This window comes from Asparagus officinalis, chromosome 4 (genome assembly GCF_001876935.1).
Source record: "Asparagus officinalis chromosome 4, Aspof.V1, whole genome shotgun sequence".
Lineage (NCBI taxonomy): Eukaryota > Viridiplantae > Streptophyta > Magnoliopsida > Asparagales > Asparagaceae > Asparagus > Asparagus officinalis.
In genome coordinates, this window is record NC_033797.1 from 13,763,876 (window position 1) to 13,772,449 (window position 8,574).

An 8,574-nucleotide genomic window follows, 5' to 3' on the forward strand; every position below is an offset into this window, starting at 1 on the left:
AAATAACTACAATATCTTTGAGTGAAAAAATTTACCTCTCATTTGCAGGCAACATACTCGTTACCCTAAGTTTTTTCTCTCAAGAAAATTTTATTTATTTACAAATTATATGGAGAGGAGTTAGGTGAGATAAACTGAAGTTCATGGGAGGTTATGTGAAAGAACTCATAGTTCTGGGCAGTTATGCAAGACAAATAAAGCTCACGAGGGTAATGTTCAATGCCCCCAACGTGTAGGTTTTTTTTTGAAATTAACCCTAAATTTTATCAAATTGGAGATTTTGCACAAAATAACTATAAACACTTTGCATCAGAAAAGCAATCCCAAATTTTAAATCAGTATAAACCGCCGACTATTACAAAATACCCATAAATTGTATACGGTGATTTTTTTTTTACCCAATCATGAATTTTCATGCAAAACTCTAAACTAGCATGAATTGTTAAGTTTACCACAAGACTATACATATTTTAGGCTAAATTGTACTTAAATACCCTATAGTTTAGGTCACACTTAAATGTCCTGAGTTGCAAATGTTCGTGCTTTAATACCCTAAAGTTTTGATATGTTGCACATAAGTACCCCATAGTTTTTAAAATGTTGGACATTTAGTGGGCCATTAGGATATTTTTAGAATATTCCCTTTGTGACCTATCACATGATATTATGATACATTTCTATACCCCTAATGTTTATCTAATCGGTTTCATCTAATTTTTACCCTATCCTCACATTGTCTTCTAACTCCCACATTCCTTTGAAAATCCAACTTAATTTGCACAAGCTCGAAAAAACTTTAGAATATTTTAGTGTGAAGTTTTACAATTGTGGGAAGCGATATTTAAGTGCACTTTAGGCGTTTAGCCTATATTTCATGATAGTAGTTGGTTTCCCCCCTCAATATTTTGAAAGTTCATGAAAACTTCTCTTATGTAAACAATTTATGATATTTTTATCCATTGTCTCGGTGGTTGGTTAGTTTAGCCAAACTCTACCTTGTTATTTTAATATGGGCATTGTTACAGGGACCCTTAAAAAAAGGGACCCATATGAGACAGGTGAGGTGTCAGTTGTTGGGTGCGCGATTTACTGTTCATGAACAGTAAATCACGCCCTCAGCAACTGACACCTCACCTGTCCCATAGGGGTCTTTTTTTGGGTCTCTGAGACATTAATCTTTTAATATGCGTCACTCATTGCGTCTTTAATTATTATATGAGAATAACGAGTACCATATGAGTACGAAAATGATTCTCTCATATATAGCATACTACTGAATTTCGGGTAAGTGCATAAAGAGGATTCTTCTTTACTACTTGACTTAATCACAACAAGATTATCTCTTTATATGTCATATGATATGGGAACTGCCAAATGCTTTAAAATAAAATAAAATAAAACAGAACAAAATTTCACAGTGTTAGTCAAGTAGAATTCTAACAAAACTAGAATTGGGATAATGGTACAAAATTATCCCACTTTTTTATTTTTCTATACAAAAATAAGAGTTCTAGTCTCTCAAATTATTTCAAGTTTTAGCTTGGAACTAGGTGGTAAAAAACTAGAAATCATATTTATTTTGTTATTTTTTATATTTCTTTTTTTCTTTACTTCTTACCTATTATGGTTATCACCATCATTATAATAATAATTGTCAATATCTTACAGTCTAACCAAAAGTTATTTAATAGTAAAGAATATTCTTGTAAGCAATTATCAATTAATAATAGTAAGTTTAAAATACATAAATAACATTTATATCTTCAAAATACATAAATATATATTTCATGATTATAAAACTTTATCCCATGTTATTTATCAAAATATCCCGCTTCACAAAATTGTTCCTATTTATCCCACTAGTAAAAATTATTCTACTTTAATAATTATCTCATTTTGCATGAAAATGTCCAAATTGACTAACAACCCTAAACGCTAAAAGAAGTGCCCTTAAGGCAAAAAAAGAGTTATAATTGAAGTAGACTTGGGGACCCAGTAGCAACGATATGCATGATTTGACGATTAATCTCGAAATATGAAAGATTAAGGGACTAGTTCCAAAATAAAACAAAAGCAAACGTAAAATTAAATAAATCTGAAGCCAAGCCATAGGCTCTTCATTATTTGGGTGGTGGTGGGGGGGGGGGCCCGCGGGGTGGGCGCGGGGGGGGGTCGGGGGGGGCGAGCCCGAGGGCGGGCGGGGGATGGGCATGGGTACGGGTGGGGGCCGTGGGATCAAGCTTAAGCGGTTCGAGCCGGGGCAGCCGGCGGAAGGTGGGGACATCGTAAGCTGTGAGAGTCGTCCGCCGTCGATATCCAGTCCACGTGGTACGTCGGGTCACACATTGGTTCTTCCTAAAAAAAAATTATTGGTGGGGGAAAACAATCTATTCGGTGATCGACGACCCAGGCCAGAAAACCCATTTTTTTAATGCCGGGTGGGGGGGCTGGGGGGGGGGGGATAGTTTCCTTTCAATGAGCAACGAATTAAAATAGAATGTCGACGGGCAACGGTGGCGGGCTGGCGCGGGAGGGGGAGGGCGCGATGATGTTTCCAATGCGAGTTTTGTGTTCTAATATACCATTTATTTTAATTCCTCACCGACTGTAATTGTTAATCTGCTAGCTTATTCTTTTAAGTTTGTGTTCTAAGGTCTTGGGTTCAATTTCAGGCTGTGTTATTCAAAAAAAAAAAAGTTAATGTGCGTGTTTTTGTTTTCAGATGACAAAAAAAAAAAGTTAACCTTTTACGGTCTTGGGTTCTAATATAACCTTTCACCATGTCAAGCAACAATCGAAACGCTAGAAGAAGAGGCTCGATGCAGTTAGATTATCAGAAGAAGAGCACCTTTTTTACTTTTGAATTAATTTTATTCTGATGCGAGTATCAGCCAATTAGACTCGGTGGTCTGCCCCAACCCATCGCAATTTAAACCCAAGTGAATAACATATGTGTCGCAATGTCTAATAATTAAAAATTAGAAGTAGACGTGATATAAACACGGTTAATGATTTTTTATGACATTCATCATGAATTAAGTGGGTAGGTTGTGGAGGATCCAACTTTACAATTTTATTGATGAACATTTAATAGATTATCTGCACCCATATATACAATTTTTTAATCCAACTTATACACCCAAGTTGCAATTAAGAATTAAACCAAAAAGAAATAATCAATGTTTTTGTCGGTCTGGATCCCCCTCCAAATGGGTTTGTGGGATCCGACCCAATGTGTTCTAAACTTCAGTTGGTATTTGCTAGCTTAATCTTAAGTTTTGAGAAAAATTACAGATCAAATCCAAAGGAAAGTAGAAGCATGAAACTTTTGGAATCTGATGGAGAGATTTTTTTGCGTATTGTTTGTACCTGCAGTTGGGTATCAATAAGTTCGGCATCATCTCCTTTTTTTTCATTCAACTTCATAGATGCATCTAATCGTAAGGGGTATATTAAAGAGAGCAATCAAATTGAAAGAAAGTTCACGAATTGATTGGGGGTATTTTTTTTTATTTTAATTTCTTCCTAAATTGGATTCTTCTAAGGGCATGCATAAAAAAAGATAAAAAAGGAAAAAAAAAACTAGGATTTAAATCAACGGGAAACTTGCATATAGCTGTTACATAATTGTGAATCATTTGAGAGTCTGTTGGATTTGGATTAAGGGACGGTTTGATATTGTTGGAGCCTAGAATTTATGATAAGTTGCTTATAGAAACCAACTTAAGAACCTACTGAAAATACCTCTATATATGATAACTGTATAGCAAAAGCTGCTGCTAAAAGCAATTAATGTGTTTAGTAGAACATTATTTCAAGCTCATTGTGTGTGAAAAAAAAACCAAAATACACATAGTTTTAGCTTCATATTTATTGGTAGTAAAAAATATTGTCAAAATCTAAGGGTATATATGGTATATAAAGTACAACAAGCAGAAGTTGCTTGCATATTCAAGTTGCTTCTAAAGCATTCCCCTACAAAAGGAAAAACAATCATACTCCCTTTAAAAGCACGAGTTCGGAAAATCTTTTTTAGACAAATATACCCCTTTATAGTTTGAACTACCTTATCTATAATCAAATTCTAATTTTCAATAGTCAATATTACCCTTCACTATTTTGAATATTTTATTTATATCTTAATCTATCCTAATCATAATCATATCTTATCCTAATCCTATGTGAACCATGTTTAGCTTAACAATTAAAAAAAACTAATATTAATAAAATATATAAAACATAAAAATGATATTAGTTTGTTAAGATAAAGAAATTACAAGTAGATAACATATTATAATACATGAAGTATTGTAAAAAACCATAAAAAATTTTAAAATTACAGAAAAGACCCTGAAAAGTTCAAAATTATAAAACTCATCCAAATGTCTCAAAACTTAAAATAAAAAACATAAAATTAAAAAATTAACATCAGTTTGCAAATAATTTAAAATTTACAGTTAACACCTCAATGTCTCAAAAATTATAGAAACACCCTTAAAAGTTTAAATTACAGACAAGCACATTAAAATTCTAAAATTTTAAAACTTACAAACAACACAGATGAATTCAAGAGATTACCATGATACACCTAAAATTTTTAACATTTAAATTTAAATTTTTTAATTAACACCCTCAATATCTCAAAAATTATAAAAACACCTTCAAAAGTTCAAATTATAAAAAGCCACCCTAAAATTCTAAAATTTGTAAATAAAATAAGATGAATTCAAGATATTACCCTTAGACACCTAAAAAGTTAAAATTTGTCAAAATTAACCTCAAAAATTTTAAAAAACTCCTTCAAAATTTAAAAATCATAAAAAAACTCTAAATTTTTAAAATTTTTTAACTAGCACACATCAAATTCGTCGATTGGTAGACCGCTGAAATTTAATATTTTTCAAAATTAATCTATAGTTTATATATATATATATATATATATATATTAAAATTTCTAATTTAGGGATTTACTATCCATTTTCAGCATCTAAGAATAGTCTAAGTTGATACTGGTAAACAAAAACAATAAGAATTGATTAAAAACATCCGGTTAATGGATAAAATTTTTAAAAATATTATAGATTAAAAATTATCGGCACTATATAAATTAAAGTAATTTCATATAATTTTAGTAATAAGTTGGGGTAGCCAAAATACATTCGTAACATTAATTGATAGATGTTTAAATCCATAGAAATGATAAAACACTATAATATTATACCTTAGCATTAATTGATTTTAATTTAGAAACTTTAATCTTTGACGTTAATAATATTTATAGGGTAAAAGAATACAAGGAATTACATATGGAGAAACTATTAGAATATTTAGAGATAACTTTAAAAGAATTGAGTTATTTCCATTGCAAATGGGAAAGTGATGGAAATAAATCTAAAATTCAGAAAACGTCAATGAATCACTTGAATTGGCATTAACATAAGACATATCTATTAATGAAGCACTGAATGAGTTACATTAAAAAATAATTTAATAACTTTATCCTAATCAAAGAAAAAATCTCCATGGAAGACATAAGAAAAATTAGTAAGTATTCATAAATTCCATACTGTGTTCTTCAAATTAAATATTAATATTATAATCTAAGAGAAATTGGTAATGAATAATGCAGGTATTTAGTTTAGATCTTTATGGAAAATGACAGGGATAGAGCAAAGGTAATATTATTGAAATAACAGAAATTCTTATTGGATGCACATCAGAAGAATTCATTTTAGAGGAAAATAAAGAGATAGCTTCTAATTTATTTAAGTAATAAATTAGGAACACAAAGAATTTTATATATATGAAATTAATATTTATTCTCATTGAAATAGAAAAAAAATCAAAGTCTATATTTTGAGCAGTTTGTGTTGAACATCATAAGTACATTTGACTTCTTTGTAAAGTTAAATGAGATGATAAAAAATTAACGAGCCCAGGAAAGATAATAGCATAAAAAATACAAAATTAGCCTGATGTCACAATTGATGTAGATGATGAAGACAATACTTTAGAATTGTCCGAGAAATGATAAATGATAAACCTGAAGAAGGATTGATCTTAACTCAATAAAAAATAAAATAGAAGAAATAAAAACAATATTTTATGAATATTTTATAGAATACTTTAATTATTTTGAGTGAAATTAGGAATCTTTAGAAGGGAGTTTCATGAATTTTTTCAGTACTTTTATATTCTTATGTGGATATTTTTATCATATAAAAGTATACTAGAGTTAGCATTAATCTTTAATTTATATTTTTTTATGAAGTCTATCAATGATTAGGAATAAACTTCATATTCTCTTTTGCATCGTTTTAACATACTTTAAATCAATCATTTTGCCATATTGGTTTTAAATATTCACCTTCCTTGTATAACACTATTTTAATATTTTTCACTTTGTAATGCTATACTTTCTCAAATAAAGCTTAGTTTCATATCGGTCAAAAATAATATGAAAATTCAAATTATTTTTATATTATATTTGTTTTTTGTCAATTCAAATATCAACATGAAAATTTAAATTGGGTGTATCCCATTTAAACAAACATAAAAAAATAATCGGGATGTAAGAGTTTAAAGAAAAAAATGAGCACAAACTGCCAAAAATACTTAATCGTGGTATTAAATCACGTGCATTGCATGTGTGTAAAAACTAGTTTTAATAAGTATGTAAATTTTTTTTTTACCAAACATGATTATTGACTACTTAAAAGGAAAAAAAAAAACAGAAGCACCGTAGAAAAGCTACACTTAACAAGGTCTTACACATTACATAGATCCAACATCTTATTTCATCTTTATAGCTGTAAACTTTGTAGTCACCTTACAAAAAAGCACACTGTATACGATACGTAAATGTTTTAGTTCTTGCCTAGAACCAAGATTATTCCAACAATATCAAGTGAAAGTTATACTATACAGCAATGAAGAGGGAACAAGTACTTAGTATTCATCAATATATTTATATATATGTTATGGTGTTCTCAATCACCATAGTATAACTCCTTGTCAGCAATGGATATGTGTACTTTTGCATGCAAGGCCCCAATCAACTTGGCGGCCTAATACCACTAAGGGTTACAACTCGGCTGACTCGTCGAGTCGACATTCCCTCGTGTCGACTCGAAAGGCAATACTTGTCGCCCCTGTTGTCGAAGATGACTTACAACGATTCCAGTTGATCAGATATTCAACGCCTCACGAGGTTGACTCGGAAGACGTTACTTCTCGGCAAAGTTAGAAGACAACTTCAGCCTTGAGCCTTTCCCACTGACAATGTGTCAGCATCGTATTTTATGCTTGGCAGGTGTCATCATGTCTCTAGCCCCGATAGTCTTCATGACTCATCGGACCACGTCGGCGCCGACATACCTCCGATCACTTCCTATTTAATACTGTGGTGATCTCTCCTCCAGTCGCTAGCCGACACCTGTAAAGCAGGAGCTGACTCAGCCGCCAGTCCTCATTTCTTCACCGTCATTCTGTGCTCAGCCACAATGATGGTTCTACTCTTTCTATATTGGAGGCGTCGGTAGGCATAAGGAGTTATGTTGCCTTGAGGGGCTGCGTGGAGGCAGTACGAGGTACTATTCTAACAAAAAGCTTCTTCTAACAAAGGTTCAAAAACCTGATCCAAAGATTTTGCTTCTGCAATTTATACTGCATACACACAAGAACTCACAGTTCTTCACTTTTCCCATTCAAGTTCATCAGTTGACTTGATCATCGGAGGAACCATGGGGAACCAGTCCCCGTCCTCTCACGAGTTTTTATATGTGCAGACTTTCCAGCAACTCAGCTCAAGATTGGATATTCGGTGAAAGAAGCGGCCCCTCATCAACTTCAACTCCATCCAACCACGTATATAATTGACTGCGTGATTACTTAACATCAACAATATATATATATAGGTCACATGAGAGAGAAAACGACTGATCAATTTTTGTTGCAAAGGGAAAACATTTGTAAATTTCACAGATAATCCCCTTGACTAGTTTATTCGTTAAACATGTCATTTAACTCTTTTACGAGGAGAAGCAGGTTGATGCTCCCAGTTCACTTCCATGCTGTGACTGATATAAAGGTAGAAATGCCAGCGGCGGTCTCACGTCTACCTGGCGATGGTCCACTGCCCTGACCCGATACGCGGTACCGAGCCGTACGCTCGACTGCTGCTTGTCCTTCGTCCACGTCAGCATAACACACTTCTCGCCGTCGCACAACAACGGCACATTTGTCCGGTGATAAAATCTCCGGTCACCGTCAAAATCATTCTCCACCATCTCTGAAGTACACTGAGCTCACCGTGTCGAACAACCACCTATCCGCGCTCCTTGCCGTGGCGGCCGATTCCCTCCATGTATCCGTACAGGAAGAATATATGTCGGAAATGAGGCGTCCCCGGTTCCTCTTGCACCCGACGAGTTTCACCCCTGACGGAGAGACGGACGTGCCAGCCCGAAACGGGTCTTGGAGTAAAAGTCATCGTCGGGTATGCTCGCAGTACGTGGGAACGATTTGGTCGTCGGGCTCCAGAGGATGCCTCCAGTGTAAGGTCGGGTTTATGAC